Raw genomic sequence first — 13,436 nt, forward strand, 5'->3', positions numbered from 1 at the left:
GCTGTCTAGCACAGTGGGTAACGGATTCTTCACGGACCAATCATGTTCACTTCGTTCTCGGCCTTTACGTAGTCGTCCTTTGCCGCCATTTTTGTTTTGGGCCCTCGTTGAAAGCCGCGAGATCCTGCTCGGAGGCCATTTTTCTTTTGGGCAGATTCCGCGCGCTCCCCGGGCCGCTCGCTTAGTATTTCGCCGCCATCTTGAATCCTGGTTGTGGCTTTAAATCCATAGTGAAGCAGCTCAGGTCATCTTGTGTTTGGGCGGTGGCAGAGTTCCTCTACGCGCCGGGAGCCCGGGGAAGCGGGAAGTAAGCCGGAAGTGCGAATTCCCAGTCTTCTAAAGGTTGGCTTGAGAGCCTGCCGTACAGCCAGGTACTACATCACCAGTTACTCTGGACAGTAACAAAACAAATAAAAGCCCGAACCCAAACATAGGTAAGAACTTGGAAATGCTGACAACCTAAGATATTCCTTCCCTTGAGCTAAACTGTTTGCCCATCTCCTTTACCCCTCTGGTTTTTTCCTTTGATTAGTGAACCTTTTCTGAATCCTTCTCCCTGTGCTTCCACCTGTCTCCATTGTTTTAAACATAAGGGTAATTAAATAAATAAGTTTAAAAACAAAACAAAACATAAGGGTGCGGGAAGCCTGGGCTTGACAGTGGAAGCGTTGGTTTGGAAAATTCTTTGTTTTTTTTTTTTTTTTTTTTTTTTTTTTTGGCAGGGGGTACAAAATGGAGTATAGTGAGTGGGCCGGGTATTTGTATCAAACACCTGTATGTACTGATAGATTCCCCTTCTCAGGCATTTTTTGGGTTGTGACATAAATATAGATTGTGTTTGTATATACTTATTCATTCATTTATTCAGTACATTTGTTGAGTACCTAGTGTATACTAGGCCGTGACGATTCTGCGTAAATTAAAGTAAAACCCCTTTATCTCATGGGGCTTACATTCTGTCACCTTGACAGCTACTGGGTCGGGGCAAGTAACAGTATTCTATGGTTCTTAGTCCTGCTACACTATACAAACAAGTAACAGGTATTCGCTTGCTCCTTCCTTTATTCCCCTCCTCCTTTTATTTCCCCCCGGACTAGGAATAAATCGTATTGACAGTTCTTTCTTGGATCCTAGACATAACTACATTTGTAGGCCAACTGGCTAATTTTACAGCCAATATTCAAGTTACTTAAGGCCTTGTTGCTCCAAGTGTGGTCTGTCTATCAGCCGCATCCGCATCACCTGGCAGCTTGTTAGAAACACAGTCTGACTCCATCGCCAGGCCCAATAAGTCAGAATCTTCCCTACGAAGTGCACCTTAAGTTCAGAGCCCACTGATTCCTGCATGGACTAAAGGCAAAGACTGTCTCTTTTCAACTTGTGCTTCTGAAACAATATATGGTCAGTTTATTCCATGCTTTAAATATGGCACGTTTTTTCTGTGCTTTTATCCATTAGCTTTATGTCAAGATGGCAATTTAGCATTCTAAAAAGTTGAGAATGTCAGTTCCGTGTATTGTTATGTAACTTTTGCTGTGATAATATCTCATGTACTTTGTGCATATTTTTAATTTATTTAAAGTTGAACTCAAAATCCTGCAGGTATTCAGTAGTTCAATATCAACTTGGAAAACTTTGGGCCATAGTTTACCAAAGCTGTTTTGGCACCTTGCTTTCATCTGTCTTTTTAAAATGAGAACTCTAAATCTAATATGTCTTGGGGTTTCTCAACTTTGGCTGCTCATGAAAATCATGTGGGGCGCTTTAAAAAAAGACTCCAGGCCAGTATCAGTCAGAGGCTGTGATCCTGTGGATGGAATTCAGGAACTAGTAAGGTATTTGAGAAATAGCAAATGACTTTTACATTTTCCACGTTGCTGTATGTTCGGTTTTTCTTCCTTACAGATTTACTTAAAATAATTAGGAATTTGAAGACAGTGAAGAGAGTTGGACTGGGAATGTGGTAAACCAACTTCCTAGTTGGTTTGACCAACCGATCAACTTGCCATTTATTCTGTGTCCTAAGCAAGTTGTCCAGCTTTTCTATCTCTCCTTCCTCCGTTTATTAATTGGGAAAAGAAAAATGAAGGTCCTGTTGTGTTTTATTTAGGCTTGTGTATGCTACAAAATGTAGTGGATATTTATATCCTGTGAATGTGAGGAAGAAAAGTATTTTGCAAGTGCAATATTCATTGCTTCTGATTTTCCTATACTGTTTCTTATATTGTATATGCCAGTAAGCACAGTGGGTACAGAAACGAACTCTAGAGCCAGACTCTCTGGGTTCAAATCCTAGCTCCTCCAGCTACCAGCTCTGTGACCTTGAGCTGATTACTTAATCCTTCTGTGCCTCAGTTTCCTCATCTCTAAAATACTGTTGGTATGAGGGTCAGATAAGTTAATGTAAGAAAAGTGCTTAAAATAGTGCCTGGCACATTATGTAAATATTGCATTATGTAAATATTAATTAGCTATTGTTATATTTAAGTCTTTGGATTATTAAGGTTTTGTTCATGCATGCAGATCACTTAAGGGGAAAAGTATTGTAGTTTCATGACTTTTCAGGACATATACCTGCTTGGAAAAGAGGGTGGTTTAAAGACAATATACCAAGCCAGGAAAATGTGTTTGTGTTTTTTTAAATGGTCTTTTCCTCTTTTTCAAACAGCTTTATTGAGGTATGGTTGTCATACAGTAAATTGCACATGTTTAAAGTGTATTATTTGGTGTGTTTTACATGTATACAGCCATGAAACCAACACGCCAGTCAAGATAATGAACATACCCATCACGCCCAAAAGTTTCCTCTTGCCCTCTTGTAATTCCTCTGGCCTCTTTCTTCCAGGCAACCACCTATCTGTTTTCTGTCACTCTAGATAAGTTTGCATTTCCTAGGACTTTATCTAAATGGAATCTTAGAGTATGTGCTATCTTGGGGGGTGGGGTAGTGTCTGGATTCTTTCACTCTTCATAATTGAGAGCCATCTTTGTTGTTGCACGTGTCAGTGGTTCATTCCTTTGTAATTGCTGAGTAGTATTCCATTGCATGGATAGACTAATTTGTTTGCACATTCGCCAATTGAAGGGCATTTGGGTGGTTTTTATTTTCATGGTGCTCATTTTCACATTGGAAAAACAAAGTCTAATCATTTGGTGGCCAAGTCTTCCACATACAGAGAAAGCAAGAGGTGCCAGTGTTAAAATGTGTTTGTTTGGGACTTTGTCTTTGCCATTGTAGTTTATGAATTCATGTTTTCTGAATGAAGCATGTAATAGCTTCTTAAAGATGCAGAACACATGCATTGAGTTTTTAGTGTATTGCATCTCTTTTTTATTGAGATATAATTTATATATAACATATTAGTTTCAGATATACAACATAATCGTTGGATATATGTATATATAGTTGGACAACTTGGGCATTAGGGGTGCCGACCCTTTGTGCTGTTGAAAATCTGCATATAACTTTACAGTGCACCCTCCCCTTCCCATATCTGAGGTTCCACATCCTTGGATTCAACCAACTGTGGATCTGTAATACTGTAGTATGTATTTATTGGGAAAAAAATCCAAGTGAAGTGGACTCTCACAGTTTAAACCCTTGTTGTTCAAGGATCATCTGTATACAATACTGTATATTATTATTAGTGGTCACCGTACAGTACATTACATTCCCAGGACTTATTTATTTCATAACTGGAAGTTTATACCTTTTGACTCCCTTCACCCATTTCACCACCCCCTACCCCCTAACAACCACCAGTATGTTCTCTGCATTTGAGTTTGGTGTTTTGTTTTGTTTTGTTTTAGATTTCACATATAAGTGAGATCATATGGTATTTATCTTTCTCTGTCTTTATGCCCATTCATGTTGTCGCAAATGGCAGGGTTTCCTTCTTTTTTCATTACTGAATAATATTCCATTGTGTGTGTGTGTGTGTGTGTGTGTGTGTGTACACACCACATTTTCTTTACCCATTCATCTATCATGGACACTTAGGATGTTTCCCTGTCTTGGTTATTGTAATTAATGCTGCAGTGAACATGGAGGTGCAGATACCTTTTCAAGTTAGTGTTTTCCTTTTCTTCAGTTAAATACCCAGAAGTGGAATTGCTGGATCATATGATAGTTGTACTTTTAATTTTTTGAGGAACCTCCATACTGTTTTCCACAATGGCTGCACCAGTTTACATTCCCATCTACAGTGCACGAGGGCTCCCTTTTCTCCACATCCTCACCAACACTTGTTGTCTTTTTGATGATAGCTGTTCTGACAAGTGTGAGATGACATCTCACTGTGGTTTTGATTTTCGTTTCTCTGATGATTAGTGATTATTCCATTTCATACATAAGGAAACCTGACATTTAGAGGTGCTGAATATGCTGTCTGAAGTCACATGAAAAGGTAGGCTTTGAATGCATGTCTGTTTTACTAGAACCTGAGACCATGACTGCCTCATGGGTCAGTGCCTATGTCTGTTTCTGACAAAGTATTAAATAAAAATTAGATGTTGTTTATTAGCGAAGCATCCCACACAGGGCCGGGTGGGGATTTTCTGTGGGCCCAGCAGGAATGGGAGGCCCAGATCTTGGGTCAACTGACCAGGTTAAGGATATAGAGTGACTAAAAGGTAGGAATGTTCTGTGGACTTAATCTTGGTGGGAGATTTCAATATTTAAAGAAAAAAAAAAACACCTAATTTTTTTGGTCACTTGTATTGCCCTCCTTTTATTGTTGGCATTTCCCTGTTTGTTTTTTTCTGTTTTTGTTTTTGAGCCCATTTTGGCATTCAAAGTTACCATATGAATAATAGGAAAAGCAGATTCTTTTTTTTTTTTTTTTTTTTTTACACTGCAGTTACCTTTTCAAATTTTATCTAAGTTGTTGCCAGCATGATCTTTGCTCATTTGTCATTTTTCCTTGGTGTTTTGTTAAAGTTTGTGATTCCTTCCTTGATACTGTCCTTTTGCATGTGTGTGATAAAATTAGATTGGGGGAGTAGGGGCAGCAGGTTATGAAATGATTTCTCATTCTTGAATTACAGTTTTTCCTTCAGAAGTTCTAGGCCCTTTGTTGTTTCTGCTCCCATAGGTAATGAAAGTTTTTTAAGACAATAGAAGAAAGTATAATAATTTTCTTGATAAAAATTGAAATCTGAAGATTAGAAGCCTAAAGTTAATTTCTGATCTTTTTAATCTGGAGTAGTTGTTTTGGCTTGTGACACAGACCAGCGATGCTAGAAGGAAGACAAATGTGAATTTCAGAGTGCCTTGGATTTTCCCACAGAATAATCTAGAAGGTCACTGACTTTCTTTATTAGAGTTTATCTCTGCTTTGTATTTAAATGACAGGACAATCATGTGATATTGTTTAATCTACTTCCATTCCCTCCCAAAATTAATTTTCTTAAGGATTTTAGGATCTTTCCGTCTCCAGTAAAGACACACATGCACACTTATTTTTGGTGGGGTCAGACGCTATCAACGTCTCCTCTTTGTGAAAGAATGCCTGTTTTCAGGTCAGAGAAAGTGGGCTCAAGAATGCAGGATATAGGATGAGATGTTATTTGTAAGACTTACATACTTAAACTTCTCAGTATGCTTATGTACATTATATGCTTTTAGATATTTGGAAACTTGATCTTTTTGGAGATTGTCCTGAACGTCTTAAAAACAGGGTATAAAGTAAAAATTCCACTGAATGTAGACTCAAATTGGCAGCTCTGATAGGAAGGCTTTTTATTTTTAACATTTATGCTTTAAACCCCAGGCACTGAGCTTGCTGTTTCCTCCTGAAAGTAACTAAGAGCCTAGGAAAGTAATTTTTTAAGGTGCGTGTTTGCTTTCTAAATGTGTGTGTGCACTCTATCTTTTTTTTTTTTTTTTTTGTGGTACGCGGGCCTCTCACCGTTGTGGCCTCTCCCGTTGCGGAGCACAGGCTCCGGACGCGCAGGCTCAGCGGCCATGGCTCACGGGCCCAGCCGCTCCGCGGCATGTGGGATCTTCCCGGACCGGGGCACGAACGCGTGTCCCCTGCATCGGCAGGCGGACTCTCAACCACTGCGCCACCAGGGAAGCCCACACTCTTTTAATGATCAGAAAACAAGTCCAGAAAAACCTGAAGATGTTTCCAGGGTAAAACTTAATTAATACAGAGGCCAATAATATCTTTTCCATTCAAATGAATGTTAGGATGTCAGTATTTTAAAGACAAAAACAAAAAGCACTGAAAACCTCACATTTATGGCCTTCAACCATGTGTCTGTTGCCCATTATATTCAATGTAAAATGCTTCCATCTTCTGTTTATATGCATATAAGGTCTCTCAACTTTGGCTGCATGGTATGTGTAAGTTAGGTGTTATTTATGTATTGAAATAGGACCAGAGTGCTTTGACCTCCTTTTTAGAGGGCTTAATGTGGAATTTGGGATTTGGAGACAGTAAAGATGCATTAGATTAATAGGTATAAATCTAAAAAAATAATAACACAGCCCATAGCCACTGATTTAAGTAACATCAACAGACTCAAGTTAGCAGACTTGATGGATACCTGTGCTGTGCTCCAGGTATCAGAGAGCATGAGAATGGATCCTGTCCTCAGGAAGCTTATGGTCAGACTGAGAAGAGAGACTGAGGACCAGACTTAGGTGTGAGAGGAGAGGGGGTGTAAGAACACTGCATGTTCAAGGGCACGTGCTGGCATTGGCCGTGTGGAGGCCTTGAAGCTGTGAAGGTGCCTGAGCTGAGAGGTGGAGGTGTGGATAGGTGTGGTGCTGTGGGAGACCTTGGTGAAGAGATTTGAAGAGGGCACACCTGCTCAGATACCTCTAGTGATGGTTCGGGGGATGGAGAGCTGCAAGGATGGAGACAGGAGGTACTTGAAGAGGCTCTGGTTGCGGGGGACCTTCAGGATAACCAGCTGTTTGGGATCTGGGACTTCCTGGCATCAGCAAGTCATGATTTTTTTCTTCCTGTGAGAGGCAGACGGGACCATCTGTGACTGTCATCTGTGCTGTCCCAGACGACAGGCACTGAGAGAAGAGAGCAGTGTGTGCTGTCCCCAGATTCCCTGGCAAATGGTCTTTCTGTATTTAGACTTCAGCTTTCTCAGGTTTTATAAAAGGATAGTGAAGGACATGGCCCTCACCTCCCCAGATTGGTTGTCAAGGCAGAGATAATACAAGGGATCAGGAGACTCCCACCTCCACCCCCACCACCTTGCCAGACCTGTGGGGGCTGGGATACAGGGGAGCCTAGCTCTGGGCACCTCCTTTGCCCATTTTTCTATTGGATTGTTTTATTTTGACTACTCATCCTTTGCTTGTTATACGTCTTGCAAATATCTTCTAGCTTGTGACTCTACCGCATACCCCACCCCCATTTCTTTATGATGTGCTTTTAAAAAATAAATTTATTTATTTATTTATTTATTTATTTATGGCTGTGTTGGGTCTTTGTTGCTGCATGCGGGCTTTCTCTAGTTGCGGTTAGCAGGGGCTACTCTTTGTTGCGGTGCGTGGGCTTCTCATTGTGGTGGCTTCTCTTGTTGCAGAGCATGTCCTCTGCATCCTCACCAACATTTGGTGTTATCCCTATTTTTTTTTAGCCATTCTGGTAAGTATGTAGTGATGTGTCATTGAGGTTTATTTTGTATTTCCCTGTTGGCTAATGATATTGAATATCTTATTTTAATTGAAATATAGTTGGTGTACAATGTTATGTTAGTTTCAGGTTAGTTTCATAATTGTTTGACATTTGCATACAGTATGAAGTGATTTGAATATCTTTTCACATGCTTATTTACTATCTGTTTCTCCTCTTTGGTGAGATACCTGTTCGTGTTTTTTGCCCACTTTTCTACTGGATTGTTTTATACTTTACCGTTGAGTTTTGAGAGTTCTTTATATGTTCTAGTTTATAAGACATTTACTGGATGTGTGGATCACAAATGTTTTATTCCAGTCTGTAGAGAAGTTTTAATATTAATATGGTCAAATCTACAATTCTTTTTCTTTATTGTAATTTTTGTGTCTAGTTTAAGAATTCTTTGAGTTCATGAAAACATTTTCTAAAAGATGCTAATTTTATTTCAAGTACAAATTTTATTTATTTTATTTTTTAAATTAATTTTTACTGGAGTATGGTTGCTTTATACATTTGAGTTTTTAGCTCATCTGTAATTGATTTTTATGTGATGTGTGAAGTATCAGTCTAGTTTTATTTTTTTTCCAAATGGATTAACAGTTGTTGGACCACAATTTATTGAATGAATAGTCTCTTTATTTCCTGCTGATCTGCAGTGCTTCTCCCATCATTCATTTGCATGAACCTGTGGGTTTGTTTCTGGTCTGTGAAGTCTGTTTCTTCGGCATGTTTGTTTACCCCTTTACCAGCACATTATTTGATTTACTATAGCATGGTGGTAGTTTTGCTAGAACTGGTAATACAAATTCCCTCCTTTGTTTTCCTGTCTTTTTTTTTTTTTCTTTCTCTCATGTATCTTAGTCCTTTTTGCACTTCCTCAGATTCTCTGTTCAAGATTGTGGTTAGGATTGCATTAAGTTTGAAGATCAATGCGGCAGAGTCTGGCACATGCCTTACTAAGTTCATTCCTAGATATTTTATATTTGTGGAATGCTAGTTTAAATGATATTTTCAGAAATATACATTTTCTGCTTGTTTCAAAGAAATTGCTTTTAAGATTCATCAGTAAGCACGTTTGCTACATTTTTTTGTAGATGCTTTTTTCAAGTTAAGAAATTTCTATTCTTAGATTTCTGATGTTTTTCTTTATTTTTTTGTATTTTCATTAAAATGATCATGTGCTTTTATTTTACTTCAGTTTTTAAGTATGGTAATTTTTCTAGTATTAAACCAACCTTGCACTCTTCAGAGAAACCTCACTTGGTTCTGGAGTATTTTTTATATATTGCTTGCTTCAGATTGCTTCTGTTTGTTTAGGATTCTCGCTTCTCTGTTCAGGTATAGAATGGGCTGTGATTTCCCTTTCTTAATCTGCCCTTGTCTGGTTTCGCTCTCAGGCTTCATAAAATGAGTTGTGTGGTGGGAGGGGCTCCCTCTCATGCTCTTCTCTGGAATCATTTGTACATTGGCATTATTTGTTCCTGGAACAGCTGTTGGATTTTGGATCACAGAGGTTTAGAAATGGAAGAGACTGTAGAGGTCAGCCTGTCCAACAGCATTGTTCTACTGAGGCAGAAAGAATTAAATGCTGAGGCTCAAGTCCAGAAGGCATGGTCCACTGGAGAAAACCTAATCCTGAAGTAAAGGTAACAGCCGTTTTATTACCTAAGACAGGGGGCTTGAAGCCTTCACACCAAAGTCCACGCAAGTCCATGGAGAGACTTGGAAAATATCCCACCACCCTGACAAACTGGTCCCCGAGGTTTCTGGGGTCACTGGATTAAGTTGAAGACCCCAGAGGGAAAAGGGAGCCTTGGGAGGCAGGCCCTCTGACAGCTCACGGAAAGCCGTGGCAAACAGGCAGAGGCCTCCCTGGCTCCACCGTGAGCAGCTCTGTGTAGGCACAGCTCAGCAGGGCATTAACATATATATTGCCCATTGTGACGACAGGTGATAATTTTCATCTGGAATATCAAAGGAATATTCACTATGTGGTATTTTTTATGAAAGTTGGGAAAGATTCAGTATATTTTTTGGAAAATTTCCCTAAGAACAGCCAAAATAAAATAGTCTCAGTTCCTGTTATCTGGAATATTTCTTTAACAGACTTTCTTGAGCACCTTCTATTGTTAAGCAGTGCTCTGAGGGCCGGTCACCTTTGATAACTTGCTCCTTCCAGGATGGGTAAGCATGCTTTTACCATATTTGGAAATTAGCAGATTGGTTTGGTTCATTTCAGATTTCAGTTCGTCATGTAGTTCATTTCCAGCACCTGTGCCCAATGCTGTAATGAAGCCAAGGGAGTATGCCTTCTTTATCTAATATGACTTTAGCAAGTATGCAGGCTCAAGGTCTATGCAACTGCTGTCCAGATGTGTTATGGGCTTTATCTCGGTAGGCTTTATTTTTTGTTTATGAAGAAGTGTGCCATGTCACATAGCATAATGGCGAATTAAATGAATTCCAAGCATTTACCTTAGCTGTGGAGCCCCTCCCTCCCTCTTCTCCTTCCTCCCCCCACCCAGCCTTTCTGTCTCTGTCTTTTCCTCTCTTTCTTTGATTAGCAGGAGAGACCCACCACTCATGTAGCTTTATTTGAAGTCGTGCTCTGTTAGGAACTTGTGACTTGGCCAGGGGCTCTGGGAGGGAGGGCACACCTACTTTGACAGCCTAGTTAGCGGTTGACCTTAGCAGTTATACAGGGGACAGATGGTGCTGGTTTGCCCTCAGAGAGCTGACCCGACTCTTCTCCTGCCCTTGGCCTTCAGCTGTGAGACCCTGGCCTGGTCCCCCAAGTTCTCGTTAGGGGAATAGATGTCAGGCCTGGGAATAGATGGTCTGTAGGGTGTCTTTTAGTCGTAAAACTGTTACTTTTTTGAGACTGCAAACACTGTAGGAACAAGTGAAAAAATTTTACATTGAGAGGCATAATGCCACATGGTATTAAAAATGGGTTAAAAGTATGCAAAATGTATTTTACAGTTCCTTTTTTCATGTAGCCTATTTTACACTAGAGACCATTTTATTTCATCTAAAAATATGCTATTTAGTTCTAGATTCTTACAGATCATATTTTTGAGACTAGGCTTTGATGATACTTTTTGAAGAATCCAGTCCTTACAAACAAAATGCAGGGACTTCCCTGCAGTGGTTAAGAATCTGCCTGCCAATGCAGGGGACACGGGTTCGAGCCCTGGTCCAGGAAGATCCCACATGCCACGGAGCAACTAAGCCCGTGCGCCGCAACTACTGAGCCCATGCTCTAGAGCCTGCAAGCCACAACTACTGAGCCCCTGTGCCACAACTACCGAAGTCCGCGTGCCTAGAGCCCATGCTCCGCAACAAGAGAAGCCACTGCAATGAGAAACCCATGCACCTCAATGAAGAGTAGCCCCCGCTCGCTGCAACTAGAGAAAGCCCGTGTGCAGCAATGAAGACCCAGTGCAGCCAAAAATAAAATAAATTTATAAAAACAAAATAAAACAAAATGCAGCTGCTCTTGCTTTACTGATTAAAGGAAAAAAATGAGCATTTTAAAAGAGTCAACTGGAACCTTATTGTGAGTTGAAAATATAACCTTCACTGTAATATGGCTCATAATCTATCTAACAGCAGATATGGTCTTAAAGCCTCACCACAGCCTTCTGTGTGGTCCGCCTGTCCTTCGGGAAAGGAAGGACATATGAGAAGACCAGTGTATAATTAAAAATAATTAGATCACACATGCTTCAGCTTTGGTTGGGTATTTGCTGGAAAACTCTCTCCCCTGTTTTTCTATCTACCTGAACCACTTAGTACCCTCTAGGTATCCCCAGAGAGGGACTCCCTAAATTCTTAGCAGAGTTATTCAAGCCTGATTTAATATATTTAAGGGGACCGACTGTTCATCAGGCTCAAATACTATAATTTTTAAGATATAGGTAAAGTTTTCAGAACAACCTTTATGAATGTTGTTTTCAAGTACACGTTCTTGACTTTCTAGAAACTTGTTTATTCCATTTACACCTCTGTCTAAATGGGCTTGCTAAGATGAACATCATTTAAAAATGTTCTAAATCATGTGCATTACATTGTTCAGAGAATAGAGATGAATAAATTAAAATTAAAATGACTCAGGGTTTGGATAAAGATATTTTTGTCTAATAGAAAAATAGAATCAAAGGTTATCAAATTTCTTAAAAAAATCGTCTTTGACTAAGTAATAATAACTCTTAACACTCATCCAGGGCCTACTTTTTATAAATGATGATACTGAAGGTTTTCACATGCTTAGTCCTTCCAATAATTTTGAGTTAGGTATTACTGTCCCTGTTTTGTAAATAAGGAATCTGGGGTTCAGAAATAAGTGCTTTTCTTTTTTTTCTTTTCCATTATGGTTTATTATAGGATATTTAATATAGTTCTCTGTGCTATACAGTAGGATCTTGTTGTTTCTCCATTCTATGTATACCAGTTTGCATCTGCTAATCCCAAACTCCCACTCCATCCCTCCCCAACTCTCTCTCCTGCTTGGCAACCACAGGTCTGTTCTCTATGTCTGTGAGTCTGTTTGTTTTGTAGATAAGTTCATTTGTGTCATATTTTAGATTACACATATAAGTGATATATATATATATACCACATCTTCTTTATTCATTCATCTGTCAATGGACATTTAGGTTGCTTCCATGTCTTGGCTATAGTAAATAGTGCTGCTGTGAACATAGAGGTGCATGTAGCTTTTTGAATTATAGTCCAGATATATACCCAGAAGTGGGATTGCTGGATCATATGGTAGTTCTATTTTTAAATTTTTGAGGAACCTCCATACTGTTTTCCATAGTGGTTGCTCTGATTTACATTCCCACCAGTAGTGTAGGAGGGTTCCCTTCTTTCCACACCCTCTCCAGCATTTGTTATTTGTAGACTTTTTTTTTTTTAACATCTTTATTGGAGTATAACTGTTTTACAATAGTGTGTTAGTTTCTCCTTTACAACAAAGTGAATCAGTTATACATATACATATGTTCCCATATCTCCTCCCTCTTGCGTCTCCCTCCCTCCCACCCTCCCTATCCCACACCTCTCATGGTCACAAAGCACAGAGGTGATCTCCCTGCAGCACCATCATTTTAAATCACTTAAGTTGTATAGTCCCCGTTTTATATGTGTACCGTATTTATTTAACAAATTCCCCTTTGCTGGACATTCAGCTTGCTCACTAATAGTCGTTCCTTTCTGGGTTTACCTAGATGGCCAAATAAGCCAACTTGACCAAAATGTGTTTCTTCTACAGAAATTTTTTTTTTTTCTTTTTCCTTGCAGTGGTCTCTGGTTCATCATCCAGCTCTAAGTATGACCCTGAGATCCTGAAGGCTGAAATTGCCACAGCAAAATCCCGGGTAGGTCCTCTTTGCTTATACTATTGATGGGGGTCACTGAGGCGGCCTTAGGCTACTAGCCCACCCACAAGACCAGAGTAGATGCTTCAGCCAGGCAGTGGCAGCCAGTGCTGACTAACAAGATTCTAAATAATGACAAGAGTAGCAGTAGTAGCCATCGTTTCTGTAATAGTAATGGTAATAGCAGCCACCCTTTCGCAAGCACTCACTCTATGCCAGGAGTAGCCCTAAATGCTTCATTAGTCCTACCTCATGCCCTTGAGACAGCCCCACGAAGTAGCCACTGTCAATATCTGCAGTTTGAAGATGAGCCAACAGAGGCTTAGCGGGGGGACTAAGTAACTTGCCCAAGGTCACAGGGACTCAAGGCTTACTTTAAAGTTTTTAATGTAAGTTGCTATTTTGCTGG

The 13,436-nt window shown here is 39.8% G+C and overlaps 1 protein-coding gene across 1 annotated transcript in view; it reads left to right on the forward strand.

Moving 5' to 3' along the window:
- Positions 1 to 207: 207 nt before the first annotated feature.
- Positions 208 to 13,436, forward strand: part of SLX4IP (SLX4 interacting protein) — a 195,323-nt gene continuing 182,094 nt past the window's right edge. The window contains 1 exon segment of the mRNA XM_007101501.3: positions 208 to 434. The gene's annotated coding sequence lies outside the window, so the exon portion shown is untranslated.

Source organism: Physeter macrocephalus, chromosome 14 (assembly GCF_002837175.3).
Source record: "Physeter macrocephalus isolate SW-GA chromosome 14, ASM283717v5, whole genome shotgun sequence".
Taxonomy (NCBI): Eukaryota; Metazoa; Chordata; class Mammalia; order Artiodactyla; family Physeteridae; genus Physeter; species Physeter macrocephalus.